The sequence below is a fragment of the Helianthus annuus genome, chromosome 3, assembly GCF_002127325.2.
Source record: "Helianthus annuus cultivar XRQ/B chromosome 3, HanXRQr2.0-SUNRISE, whole genome shotgun sequence".
NCBI lineage: Eukaryota > Viridiplantae > Streptophyta > Magnoliopsida > Asterales > Asteraceae > Helianthus > Helianthus annuus.
Genome location: NC_035435.2, coordinates 175,658,459 through 175,673,582, shown reverse-complemented (window position 1 = coordinate 175,673,582; position 15,124 = coordinate 175,658,459). Strand labels below are relative to the sequence as shown.

The 15,124-nt window shown below is 39.9% G+C and overlaps 2 long non-coding RNA genes across 2 annotated transcripts; both read right to left on the bottom strand.

Moving 5' to 3' along the window:
- Positions 1–5,127: 5,127 nt before the first annotated feature.
- LOC118490290 lies at positions 5,128–6,645 on the bottom strand. Its single transcript, XR_004889002.1, has 3 exons — positions 6,585–6,645; positions 5,610–5,675; positions 5,128–5,169 (listed from the first exon to the last, which is right to left on the bottom strand). It is a non-coding gene; the product is annotated as an uncharacterized LOC118490290 (long non-coding RNA).
- A 6,722-nt stretch (positions 6,646–13,367) lies between these two features.
- LOC118490289 lies at positions 13,368–14,885 on the bottom strand. Its single transcript, XR_004889001.1, has 3 exons — positions 14,825–14,885; positions 13,850–13,915; positions 13,368–13,409 (listed from the first exon to the last, which is right to left on the bottom strand). It is a non-coding gene; the product is annotated as an uncharacterized LOC118490289 (long non-coding RNA).
- Between the last annotated feature and the right edge of the window lie 239 nt (positions 14,886–15,124).

The window sequence follows — 15,124 nt, the reverse complement described above, 5'->3', positions numbered from 1 at the left end:
TCACAAGTTAAAGCCGAACACCAGAGACCCTCAGGCTTGCTACAACAATTAGAAATGCCTGTGTGGAAATGGGAACTCATAACAATGGACTTTGTTACTAAGTTACCCAAAACCAGAAAAGGTAATGATGCAATTTGGGTAATTGTGGACCGATTAACCAAATCAGCTCATTTTCTACCAATAAAGGAAACCTTTAGCATGGAAAGATTAGCCAAGCTGTATGTGGATGAAATAGTATCTTTACATGGAGTCCCGCTTTCCATTGTATCGGATAGAGATAGTCGTTTCACTTCCCGATTTTGGACAAGTTTCCAGGAATCCATGGGAACTCGACTCAATCTAAGTACTGCATATCATCCACAGACAGACGGACAAAGTGAAAGAACAATCCAAACTCTGGAAGACATGCTCAGAGCATGTGTAATTGACTTTGGAGGTAATTGGGATAACCATTTACCATTAATTGAATTCTCCTATAACAATAGTTATCATTCAAGTATTGAAGCAGCTCCATTCGAGGCACTATATGGACGCAAGTGCAGAACACCCGTATGTTGGGCAGAAATAGGAGAAAGTCAATTATCAGGTCCAGAAATTGTGCAAGAAACTACAGATAAGATAACTCAAATCAAGGAAAGATTGAAAACAGCCAGAGATCGTCAGAAGAGTTATGCAGACAATCGTCGCAAACCTCTAGAATTCCAAATAGGAGACAAAGTACTACTGAAAGTATCTCCTTGGAAAGGAGTAGTCAGATTCGGTAAGAAAGGAAAACTGAGTCCCCGATATATTGGACCATTCCCAGTAATCCAACGAATCGGACCAGTTGCTTATCGATTACAATTACCAGAAGAACTTGCTGGAGTACATGATATATTTCATGTATCCAACCTCAAGAAATGTTTATCAGATGAATCTCTGGTAGTACCTCTTCAAGATATAGAGGTGAATGAGAAATTGAAATTCATAGAAAAAACCTCTACAGATAGAAGATAGGAAAATCAAGTTTCTCAAACACAAACGACTTGTACTGGTAAAAGTCAAGTGGAATTCCAAAAGAGGACCAGAATACACTTGGGAACTGGAGTCAGAAATGAAGCGCAAATATCCTCATTTATTCCAGTAAATCTCGAGGACGAGATTTTCTTAAGGTGGGGAGGATGTAACAACTCTCACTAAAATTAATAAATTAGAATAATAATTAGACAATAAGAACATTCTAATTGAGACACCCAAGTGATTTGGCACTAACCCTGAAATTTCCGGAATAATCGGAATCAGGATCAGGGCCCCTAAAACTCAGGGGGGCTAAACCCTGTTTAATATTTATCTTTAAATTCGTTGTGTAAACTGAGAATTGATTTAATTGAATGATTCACCGAAGCTATAACAGTGAGGAGGCTAGTCTACAAGTCTAAAACCATCCCTTACGGACCGTAAGGGTGATGGCTTACGGTCCGTAAGCAAACCAGGTCCCTTACGGACCGTAAAGCTTAAGTCATACGGTCCGTAAGCGAGACAATTTTCGAGCTATAAATAGCCGACATTGGCAGATGAATTCTGATGTTCACTGTTCGATCAAAAGAGTTCGGAGCATCGAATTAAGCTTAGTATATCACAATTAACACACACGCACTAATCGAGGTGCTGCCGCAGAACAGGGTAATTACTCGATCGCTATTACGATTCATTTCCGGGATCAATATATCCAAGGAATGCCTAAGTGCCGCCCACATTGGGCTATGCTTTATCGTTGTCGATAATTCGATAATGAGCCGAAGCATTGTACTTTGTCGTTGTCGATAATTCGATATACGAGTTGAAGTACTATACTTTGTCGTTTGTCATTTTGATAAATGAGCTGAAGTATTGCACTTGGACATTCATTGTAAAAAAATTAATCTCGGGGAATTATCGTAATCGTTGTATTGATCACTAATCCTGTTTTGTGTGCTTTATTGTGAAATTAGGTTAACAGGGATTAAATCTTATTCTGTCCATACTAAATCTGCAATGTGAGTCATTCTCTTTTTATCAACTGTTTTACAATGCTCCAAATCATTTTTCAAAGTTATAATTACAGTGATTAAGTTTATGTAATCACCAAATTACAGCCGGTATGTGGGGTATTGTGCACAGTATTATTGTTTTAATCACATTAGGTGGGCGAGCCTAAAAGAAAGTGATATACGTCACTCATTGGGCCAGCCAATGGTGATATGACCACAGTCACAGAGCTGGTCTGTGACAAATACCTATTCTTGAAATGTTGGTTGATAATAAACATATGTAAAAACCCTTAATACTGTAATTTATAACAAACGTGTCGTTTTCAGTAAAACGAATGATTCACTCAGTATTTCCCCGCTGACAAAACCTTTTTCAAACATGTTTCAGGTGATCTGCTGTAAATCAGGAAAAAGTGCTGAGGAGCATTTAAAGCTTAAAATAGTGGCTCAATGTAAAATAAATAAAGATGTTTTGAAATAAGAATTTATCACTAAACTTATGTACTGTGAATTATCGGGGTTTTATCCCGAATTGTGAAATAAGAATAATCGGGAAAAGTTTTAGCTGTACAACGATCCTGATGTTTAAAATTTTCCGCTGCAAAACTCAATTAAACAAATACCGCAGACTTTCTGTCTCACGGGTCCTGAAACGGGTAAAACCGGGACGGGGGCCGTGACAATGGATTCAAGGTAAACCCGGAGAAAGTCCAGGCGATCGAGCGCATGCCATCGCCTTCATCGATGAAAGACATGCAACGACTAGCCGGCAGGCTAGCGGCACTCAACAGATTCTTAGCTAACCATGCAGCTAAGTGTTATCCTTTCATCAAGACCCTGCGGAGCTGTTCAAAAAAAGAACAATTCCAGTGGACCGCAGAGGCTGAAAACGCCTTCCGGGAAATGAAGGAGTGTTTGATACAACTCCCGACTTTAACCGCACCACGAAAGGATGAGCCACTCATCTTATACCTGTCCGCCGCAGACAACGCGGTAGGTGCGGTATTGATAGTGGAGCGGGAGGGGGTTCAAACACCCATCTATTACATCAGCAAAATGCTCAACGACCCAGAGACAAGATACTCAATAATGGAGAAGTTGGTGCTAGCACTAGTGCACGCTTCAAGACGGTTACGACGCTACTTCGTAAACCACGTCATCACAGTGCTAACCAATTACAGGATCGGCCCGATCCTATCCAAACCCGACATCTCTGGAAGATTAGCAAAATGGGCAATCGAGCTGGGCGCGCACACGATACACTACAAACCGCGCCCCGCGATTAAAGGCAAAATCTTAGCTGATTTCGCCGCCGAAGTACCAGTGGATCACATCCAAGAATGCGAAGAAGCACAAACTCCTGCGCCAACGCCATCCTCCTCAGAAACATGGGCACTATTTACCGATGGTGCCTCCAACGAGGAAGGCGCGGGCGCAGGTCTGCGACTCGTCAGCCCTGATGATGGGTTGATAAAATTCCTTAGCTTAATGGTTTTAATTTCGGTTAATTACACTAAGTTACTTTCTAGAATACACTACTTTGATATGGTTTGTGTTTTGCAGGCATTGACGGGTTTAAGGTGTATTTTGGAGAATTACCGAAGCTTTGGGCGGATGCTAGAGAGAACATAATTGAAGAAAATGCAAAAAGAGGCAAAACTGAGCTGAACTCTGCGCCAGAAACAGTCCAAACTTCATTTTGGCTTATCCTGAGCTAGAAAATGAGTTTCGGGGCTTATAATATATGCATTTGGGGTAGCTCGACGAGACGAATCAAAATATAAGGTTTTTAAAGGCCAGAAATTATCGCATTATCTGCTGCACACTGGCTGATTGGTAAAAACGGGATTTTTTAGAGAAATAGTCAAAATTGGAAAAGGGGGAGTTACACTTTGTTATTCCTTCAACTCCCATTCATTGAAAAAAAAAACCACTTCATCTTCATCCATTCTCCACCATCCAAACCCTAAGCCCTAACCCTCAACTCTCCTTCAAGACTCAAGATTATGGTTCGGTGCTCGTATTCATCCTCCGGTGATCGTGCCTCTTCGACCATGAACGGCTAGCCTCTTCGGTTTCACCCCGGTGTAGATTATTGTAAGAATTCTAGGGTTTATGCATTCGTATTTGATTTGATTTTGTGACAAATTGTTTAGTATTTGAAACCTTCGATAATTGTCTTGCATTTGTTTCGAATTCGTAAATTGTCGAACGATGTTAAAAGTTATGACTTTGCGAAATGGTTATGTGCACTTATGCCTTATCGTAGGTTAGGATTTACATGTCCGAGGTAACGAAGTGCATTACGGTCCGTTGTCTATGACGTCGATAGCAATTGGCACCTAAGCTTCGTGATAGTAATCCGTTAATCACTATATGCAATTGAATCAAGTTAAAACATGTAGGAACCCTAGGTCTTGAAATAATCGAACCGGGTGTGGAACTTGTCTCTAATTTCTTGTTTTAGTCATTTTAGTAATTTAGTTGCAATTTTAGTTAATCACAAATGTTTTAGATAATACCAATTGTCGGGTCACTCCGATTTATTTTCCAACCCAATAAACTTATAAAAAAATTAGCAATCTTCATAATCACATTGTACATTTTTGTAAATAGTCTAACTAGTCGAACAGGTCGTGCAATACTGACCACAAGCTCTTCGTGGATTCGATACCCGACTTACCCTAGCTACCTAGGTTTAATTGGGTTTTTGACTGATCGGGACGACACGGTCACGTCAAAATGGCGCCGTTGCCGGGGAGCTAGTGCGCTTAGTATTTCATTGCTTGTTCGATTTTAGTTTAGTTTTTTTTTCTCTTGTATTTTTTTTTTTTGTGATTTTACTTTGGGTGGTCGAGCTTGTTTGTGCAGGTACATGTTTTGCAGGTACCATCTGTCACACCCCAACCAATGGCGGAAACATCGGGATGAGACGAAGTGTGAAGATTGCTAGAGACTTCATAACACTATTTGTGTCAATATTTAATAAACCGATTTCATTTCATAATTAAATTGTCAACAATACAAGGAAATTCAAATAACAAGTTCAAAAGAAATACATAACGACATAATCAAAATTGATACAACATTTAAACCTAAACGTCTATATGTGTATCTAGGCATCATTGCTACTTCATTTCATAGCATCATCATCATCAACCTGTAACATGTTAAAATAAAATTCAATGCAAAAGCAAAGGCGAGTACACAAGGTTTAAATAGTATAGCATAAGTATAAAGCATTTTACTCGAATCCACATGGCAATTTGTAAGCAAGGTAATTAGCATGCATATCATTACGTCTAAACCCAAAGTGTCCACTAGTATTTAGCATCCCTCGCCACAAAAGTGACGAGACCGTATTGTATAATGACCTAACAATCCCCCGTCGGGTGGTGTGCTACTCCTATAGCGCTATAATTGTTAAGCGAGGGTATAACATAGTAATGGCATAAAGCATGTATTATCTAGCATAACAAGTAGCATGTATAACGGATTGAGTTCATAAAGCATGTTTATGTGTGTGTAAGTGTAATTTTGTATGGTAACATGTTACAACCCAAAAGTGGTTTAAAATGTAAATGGGTCGAGTGTACTCACGGTTTTGCAAGCTTTCCCACTTGAATCCGTGAAGAGTTGATTTGATGGAGGGAACACCAAGTTATCCTACAAGAGGAAAGTCAAGGTGTATGAGTAATTTGGAAGAAAGATGGGATATTCGGACTTAAGATTCAAAGAATGAAAAAGTAAATATAATGAAAATATTCACTATGGTATTAGCACTTGTCTTGACACTATAGTAATCCCTAAGGATTTGTATGTGATTTCATAGGTTCAAGACCTATTAGAATCGTGACAAGGAACTACACACATAGTGATAAACTTATTAGCTCGATAGGGGATTTATATAATCACTACCAAGGGTTCGGTTTTAAGGTTTATCATAGTTATAATATATATAATAATATACTTAGTCATGTAGGAGGCGGGAGGTTGGACCTTCCACTTTAGTACCTCTTGGTGTCATATAAGTCAAGTAGGAGGTGGGAGGTGAAACCCTCCACTTTGGTACCTCGAATGATTTATTAACATGTGGTCATGTAGGAGGTAGGAAGACGAATCTTCTCTTTAGGAACCTCATAGATATGTACAAGAAATAATACAACTAACTAAGCAAAACATCAAGTGGTGTGTGGACATGTATGTAGGTTAGCCTAGGCTAGCCAAGTAGTCACACCATCTTCAAGTTCAAGACTTGACACCACTTGTGAGCTAAGAACTCGATTAAAACAGAAAGTTTAGAGTGTTTAGACACTCCTATTAAGTGTAAAACAACCTTGGTTTGGCTTTACTAATCATACAAGAGACTAGAAGCATAAGAACACAAGTTTGTTTGAAGTAAACAAGAGTTTAGAAAGTTTTTAAAAACACAACAGAAAGTTTATGGACACTTTTAGGGTATTTCCAGGTCTGATTTCTCCAAGGAGAGATCAAGGAATCAAGCCCAAAGATTATCCAAGCATTTAGAAAGAAGAATCAAGTGATTTGGTTGACTTTTGAGCAAGTTGTGCTCACTTTTGTAAGGAGGTATGAATCTGTCCGAATTTCTGATTTGCAAGAGCTTTGAGAGTGAGATTTGAGTTTGTAAAGTGTTAAGGGGGCTGAGCTTAAGTTGTATTTATAGGGAGTAATTAGGGTTTAAGTAGGTTGCAATTAATACAAGTAGTTGAGACATTAGCATAAAAAAAAAGAATAAAACCAAACACCCTCAAAGGGGCCGCGGACGTAAGGCTGCTTCGGCAGCCACTTGATATATATATTTTTTTGTCATATATTAGTATAGGTTTAGGGTATATACTACTATTAATTAAAATATCATAAAGTTGAAACACATTTTCATAAGTTTGGCAGTTTGCCGTCGCTGCATACATTCTTTCTTCATATTTTATTTAAAAAAAATATATATATCACATAACCTAAATACTAACCTAAGTGAAACATTAGTAGTGGAGGTAATGCTAAAAGACAATTAATAAGTATAATTATTATTATATAACTTAATCAAAAGCTATGTAACAACTTTTATTATATATATATATATAATAGAAATGAACATAATACATCAACGTAAAGTTGATGTTTACTATTTTATTATTATTATTATTATTATTATTATTATTATTATTTAAATCACATAATTAATAGTTACCAAGTATGTATAAGTCATGAGTATCATTATGTCGCGTATCAGTCACACGTATCCATTTGACATTGGTAACGTGTAACCCAAGTATTTTGCAAAGCGTATAGGCATGTATAAAATGTATAATGAATCGAGTATAAGTATAATTTGCCCGAAATAACAAATTTTATTATGATCAAAGTCTCGATTACACAACGATACAACGAAAAAAAACGATTATAAGAACACAAGACTTCCAAAAATAGAAATACGAACAAGACTTGCTATAATTGGAAAGTACAAAATAGCTGGGCGTTACAGTCTCCCCTCCTTTAGGAAATTTCGTCCCGAAATTTAGGAAGACGTAGGGAAAAGGTGAGGATATTTCGACTTCATTTCGCTTTCGAGCTCCCAAGTAAATTCAGCGCCACGTTTTCCTTCCCATCGAACCTTGACGATAGGAATTCGACTGCGCCTCAATTGCTTGGCTCCTCGGTCCATGATTTCGACCGGTTTTTCCACAAAGTGAAGCGTTTCGTTGACTTGCAAGTCTTCGAGAGGAACGTGGAGTCCTTCGTCAGCTAGACATTTCTTTAAGTTGGACACGTGGAAGACAGGGTGTACATTGCTGAGTTCTTCGGGCAGGTCCAGTCTATACGCAACCTCGCCAATCCTCTCGAGAATTTTGAAAGGACCAACGTAGCGAGGCGCGAGTTTCCCTTTCTTGCCAAATCGAACCACGCCCTTCCAAGGGGATACCTTGAGAAGCACGAAGTCACCTGTCTCGAATTCCATAGGTTTGCGTCCTTTGTCAGCGTAACTCTTTTGTCGGCTCCTGGCTTTCAATAAGTTGTCTCGAACCTGTAAAATCTTGTCCGTCGTCTCTTGTATAAGCTCGGGACCGGTGATTTGGGCTTGACCGATCTCGTGCCAGCAAATAGGCGAACGACACTTGCGACCATACAATGCTTCGAAAGGTGCCATTTGAATACTCGCGTGATAACTGTTATTGTACGAGAATTCGACCAAGGGCAAGTGTGAATCCCAGTTGCCACCAAAATCTATTACGCATGAACGAAGCATATCCTCTAAGGTTTGGATAGTACGCTCGGTTTGACCGTCAGTCTGAGGATGGAAGGCAGTGCTAAGGTTGAGTTTAGTACCCATAGCAGATTGAAAAGTTTGCCAGAGACGAGACGTAAAACGAGCATTACGATCAGAAATGATGTCGATGGGAATACCATGGCGACAAATTATCTCCTTCATGTAGACCTTAGCCAATTTCTCGACTTTGAAATCTTCACGAATAGGGAGGAAGTGAGCTGACTTGGTCAATCGATCAACGATCACCCAAATGCTGTCATGACCAGCAGTAGTGCGAGGAAGCTTAGTGATAAAATCCATGGCAACGCTCTCCCATTTCCAGATAGGAATTCTTGGTTGTTTGAGTAAGCCAGAGGGACGTTGATGTTCAGCTTTCACTTTGGAACATGTGAGACATTTTGAGACGAAGGTGGCTATATCCTTCTTCATTCCAGGCCACCAATAGGATGTACGCATATCATGGTACATCTTGTCGGCACCAGGGTGAATAGAATACTTCGTGTTATGGGCCTCCTTCATCAAGAATTTGCGAAGATCATCACGGTTGGGAATCCAGATGCGATTGAGATAGTATAAAATGCCATCAGATTTGGACACGAGACTATTTTCAGCACCACATTGCATCTCGTTGTAGAGGTTACCCTCATTAACGGATGTATACTGAGCGTTACGTATGCGATTTTGAAGATCGTGGACGAGTTGGAAACAACGGATACTTTTGACATGAGTTTTACGACTAAGGGCGTCGGCTACTACATTTGCTTTACCTGGGTGGTATTTGATTTCGCAATCGTAGTCGTTTAACAATTCCACCCAACGACGTTGACGCATGTTTAGTTCCTTTTGGTTGAAGATGTGTTGAAGACTCTTATGGTCGGTGAAGACCACACATTTAGTACCATAAAGGTAGTGTCGCCAAATCTTCAATGCAAAAACGACTGCACCAAGTTCAAGGTCGTGGGTAGTATAGTTTTTCTCATGAATTTTGAGTTGTCTTGATGCGTAAGCGATAACCTTGTCACGTTGCATAAGGACACAACCAAGGCCGAGGTTTGAAGCGTCGCAATACACGACAAAATCATTGTTACCATCAGGAAGCGTTAGGATAGGAGCATTGCATAGCATGTCCTTGAGCGTTTGAAAAGACTCTTCTTGTTCGGGACCCCAAACAAAAGGTTTCTCTTTTTGAGTCAAGGAGGTTAAAGGAACGGCAATTTTTGAAAAGTTGGAGATAAAACGACGATAGTAACCAGCAAGACCAAGAAACGAGCGAATTTCAGACGGAGATTTAGGTGCGATCCAATTTTTCACAGCTTCGATTTTAGCGGGGTCAACGTGAATTCCAAGTTCGTTGACAGTATGACCAAGGAATTGAACCTCTTTTAGCCAAAATTCACACTTGGAGAATTTGGCGTATAGACGTTCAGTACGAAGGAGTTCAAGGATAAGGTGCAAGTGTCGCTTATGCTCTTCTTGCGTCTTGGAATAGATGAGAATATCGTCGATGAAGACGATCACAAAACGGTCCAAGTATGCTTTGCACACGCGGTTCATTAAATCCATGAAAACAGCAGGTGCGTTGGTCAAACCAAAGGGCATGACCACGAACTCGTAATGACCATAACGCGTGCGGAAAGCGGTTTTTAGGTACATCTTCTTCGAGTACTCGAAGTTGATGATACCCAGAACGAAGATCGATCTTTGAAAAGCAGGTCGCGCCTTGCAATTGATCGAAGAGGTCATCAATGCGAGGAAGAGGGTATCGGTTTTTGATAGTAAGCTTGTTGAGCTCACGATAGTCAATACACATACGAAATGATCCATCTTTCTTTTTGACAAACAAAACGGGAGCGCCCCAAGGAGAAGTACTAGGGCGTATAAAGCCTTTGTCAAGAAGCTCTTGAAGTTGACTCGATAGCTCTTGCATCTCAGAGGGTGCTAAACGATAGTGGGACTTAGCGACAGGTGTAGCACCAGGCACTAAATCGATGCGAAAATCGACAGAACGAGCAGGAGGCGGACCAGGAAGATCGTCGGGAAATACATCCGGAAAGTTTCGTACAACAGGAACGTCGCTTATGCTTGGGCCTTTGTCCTTCTTTTCCACAATGTGGGCGAGAAAGGCGAAGGTAGCCTTGCGTAAGCACTTGTTTGCTTTGATACACGACATAAGCTTAAGGCCTTGAGAAGGCTTTTCACCATAGACGTGTAGGGAATCACCGTTTGGAAGAGGAAGGCGGATAAACTTTTCAGAACAAACAACTTCAGCACGAACTCGCCTAAGCCAGTCCATGCCTACTATGATGTCAAAGCTACGCATTTGCATAGGTATAAGGTTGATCGAAAACGTATGATCGTTGAGAATCAAGGAACAATTGGAGAGAACGGAATCGACAGTGACGGTTTTACCATTAGCGACCTCGACAGCGAAAGATTTTGGCAACTTAGAGCGTTTACACTTGAGCAAGGACTCGAATTCTAACGACACAAAACTTTTATCGGCGCCAGTATCAAATAAACAAGAAGCATAAATATGGTTCACAAGGAACGTACCAGTAATGACATCATTCGCGTTTTGAGCTTGAGCAGTAGTGAGAAGAAAGGCTCGGCCTCGAGCGGGTTGTTGAGCCTGTTGTTGTTGCTGCTGCTGTTGTTGCTGTGGTTGCTGTGGTTGTTTTCGTTGAGGACAGACATCTGCCATGTGGTTGACATCACCACACTTATAACATGCTCGCACACGAACAGTTTGGTTCTGAGGTTGATTGGGAGCAGGGTGTTGAGCTACCATAGCCTGGTTTTGATCGGGCTTCAGGTTGTTGCGACAACGGTTGGCAAAATGTCCTAGTCTGTTACAGGTGGAGCATCTGCGACATGGGGTGCCAGTAGGATGATGGTAAAAGCATTGGTTGCATTTGGGCCACGACCCAACGTAGTTTCCTTGTGGTCCAAAGGTTGTGGGATTAGTGGCTAGTACGGTTTGTAAAGGTTGTGGGTTTGGCGGAGTGACGACCGCACAATTTTGGCTCGAAGCCTTCCGCTTCTTGCCTTGGTTTTTCTTAGACGGTTGGGAGGGTGAGGGTTCAACAATGGCAATATCAGTCGTAGCTTGGCGTGCATTCTTCGTTGAAACCTTATCAAAGACTCCCTGAAGGACACAGTTGTTGTTAAGTTCAGTGGCTATGGCGTAGGCTTCCTCTATGGTCTTAGGATTAGCAGAGGCAAGGTGATTGGTCAAGGAAGGTGCAACACATCGAATGAACTTGGCTATGGTTTTGGGAACGGTTTCAACTTGTCCAGGACAAAGAACACTAAGTTGTTTAAAGCGCATAATCAGTCCATCCATGTCACTCCCCTTCTGAGTAAGGTTCCAAAATTCGTTCTCCAATTTTTGGAGTTCATGAGGAGGACAGAAGTGGTCTTTCATAAGCTGTTTGAGATCGTCCCAAGGCATAGCATGTGCGACCTCGTTTCCCCTTTTGTTGCGTTCAGTCGTCCACCACTCGAGTGACTTTTCACGAAACACCCCAGTTGCATTCAAGGTTCTTAGTTCGTCAGGGCAACCACTTTGCAAGAAGGTAAGCTCGATGGCATCAAACCAGTTCATCATGGCGGTAGCGCCATTCTTGCCAGTAAATTCTAAGGGTTTACAAGCCATGAATTGCTTAAAGTGGAAGGTCGATTTGGGTTTTTCTGCCTTTGAGTCAACGGAGCCATGCGGTGATTCGGTTTGAATCTTGCTAACGATGTCGGGTAGGACTTTAGCAAATTGCTTGGCCATAAATTTCATGCAATCTTTTTGAGACATGGCGGAGGAAGTCGAACCCTTCTTAGACTTGAGTCTCTTGGAGGAGCTAGCCGACATCTAAAAGATTGAAGGAGAAGGAAAGAGTGAGACTTTGATCATTAATTGAAAACAAGATTTTGTGTATGTAAAAGCAAGTAAATGTTCATGTATCAAGTAAAGTTCACATAGAGCATAAGATTCCAACATACATTCAACAAGTACAACACATAAGTTGCGTGAAGGGGTATAAATTTAGTTCGTTCACGAGAATTATTATTGTTTGTGATTGCGGTAACGTGCGAAATGATTAAAACGACATTTCGAAACGAATGAACGTTCAAGTATAAAATCACATATAAATTGAGATACATAAAAGAGAGGCTCAATAAAACATAGGAATGTTTCGGGTAGAGAAACGTCGACAATTCCAAAGTGGGTCGAAAGTCCTTTCGATTTAGAGATATTGTGCTTTGGCCTATAAGTAAGATACTCTCGTCGAGAAGCGATTAACGGTATCTTACCCTTCCGGTTACTACACATCTCTAAATGATTGGAACATTCGGGACTTTGGCGAGAATAAAAATCAAGGAATGGGACTTAATCGACAAGATGCGGGTTTCACCCCTAACTTGACGATTTCGTACCCTAAATGTGGTTGGTACTTGTCGGCCAAAATAAAATTTTGACACTTTGACAAGGGTCCACTAGAGTTGAAATGGAAATTACCATTAAGTTGTGGATATCACTCCTAGCTTAATGGTGAAATTTCGTGCAAAATAGATAGAAGGTGGAATGAGAGTCGTTTACCAAATTGTGGGTTTCACCCCTATTTTGGTAAAGTTGTCTCGTTGATGTTACAAGAGTATAAAATAGCATAAGTGTATTCGTGTTAGCCTTAGGAAAGGCATATAAATTTAATAACAAGAAGTGTAGCTAGGAAGCATGTAAGGTAGAGTACAAATGTTTTAAACAACAAATAAGAGACAAAGTTCCTAAAACTATAGACTAGGGCAAAAGCATGGCAATTTTCCTAATTCCCTATAGTTATGGCTCTGATACCAATCTGTCACACCCCAACCAATGGCGGAAACATCGGGATGAGACGAAGTGTGAAGATTGCTAGAGACTTCATAACACTATTTGTGTCAATATTTAATAAACCGATTTCATTTCATAATTAAATTGTCAACAATACAAGGAAATTCAAATAACAAGTTCAAAAGAAATACATAACGACATAATCAAAATTGATACAACATTTAAACCTAAACGTCTATATGTGTATCTAGGCATCATTGCTACTTCATTTCATAGCATCATCATCATCAACCTGTAACATGTTAAAATAAAATTCAATGCAAACGCAAAGGCGAGTACACAAGGTTTAAATAGTATAGCATAAGTATAAAGCATTTTACTCGAATCCACATGGCAATTTGTAAGCAAGGTAATTAGCATGCATATCATTACGTCTAAACCCAAAGTGTCCACTAGTATTTAGCATCCCTCGCCACAAAAGTGACGAGACCGTATTGTATAATGACCTAACAATCCCCCGTCGGGTGGTGTGCTACTCCTATAGCGCTATAATTGTTAAGCGAGGGTATAACATAGTAATGGCATAAAGCATGTATTATCTAGCATAACAAGTAGCATGTATAACGGATTGAGTTCATAAAGCATGTTTATGTGTGTGTAAGTGTAATTTTGTATGGTAACATGTTACAACCCAAAAGTGGTTTAAAATGTAAATGGGTCGAGTGTACTCACGGTTTTGCAAGCTTTCCCACTTGAATCCGTGAAGAGTTGATTTGATGGAGGGAACACCAAGTTATCCTACAAGAGGAAAGTCAAGGTGTATGAGTAATTTGGAAGAAAGATGGGATATTCGGACTTAAGATTCAAAGAATGAAAAAGTAAATATAATGAAAATATTCACTATGGTATTAGCACTTGTCTTGACACTATAGTAATCCCTAAGGATTTGTATGTGATTTCATAGGTTCAAGACCTATTAGAATCGTGACAAGGAACTACACACATAGTGATAAACTTATTAGCTTGATAGGGGATTTATATAATCACTACCAAGGGTTCGGTTTTAAGGTTTATCATAGTTATAATATATATAATAATATACTTAGTCATGTAGGAGGCGGGAGGTTGGACCTTCCACTTTAGTACCTCTTGGTGTCATATAAGTCAAGTAGGAGGTGGGAGGTGAAACCCTCCACTTTGGTACCTCGAATGATTTATTAACATGTGGTCATGTAGGAGGTAGGAAGACGAATCTTCTCTTTAGGAACCTCATAGATATGTACAAGAAATAATACAACTAACTAAGCAAAACATCAAGTGGTGTGTGGACATGTATGTAGGTTAGCCTAGGCTAGCCAAGTAGTCACACCATCTTCAAGTTCAAGACTTGACACCACTTGTGAGCTAAGAACTCGATTAAAACAGAAAGTTTAGAGTGTTTAGACACTCCTATTAAGTGTAAAACAACCTTGGTTTGGCTTTACTAATCATACAAGAGACTAGAAGCATAAGAACACAAGTTTGTTTGAAGTAAACAAGAGTTTAGAAAGTTTTTAAAAACACAACAGAAAGTTTATGGACACTTTTAGGGTATTTCCAGGTCTGATTTCTCCAAGGAGAGATCAAGGAATCAAGCCCAAAGATTATCCAAGCATTTAGAAAGAAGAATCAAGTGATTTGGTTGAGTTTTGAGCAAGTTGTGCTCACTTTTGTAAGGAGGTATGAATCTGTCCGAATTTCTGATTTGCAAGAGCTTTGAGAGTGAGATTTGAGTTTGTAAAGTGTTAAGGGGGCTGAGATTAAGTTGTATTTATAGGGAGTAATTAGGGTTTAAGTAGGTTGCAATTAATACAAGTAGTTGAGACATTAGCATAAAAAAAAAAGAACAAAACCAAACACCCTCAAAGGGGCCGCGGACGTAAGGCTGCTTCGGCAGCCACTTGATATATATATTTTTTTGTCATATATTAGTATAGGTTTAGGGTATATACTACTATTAATTAAAAT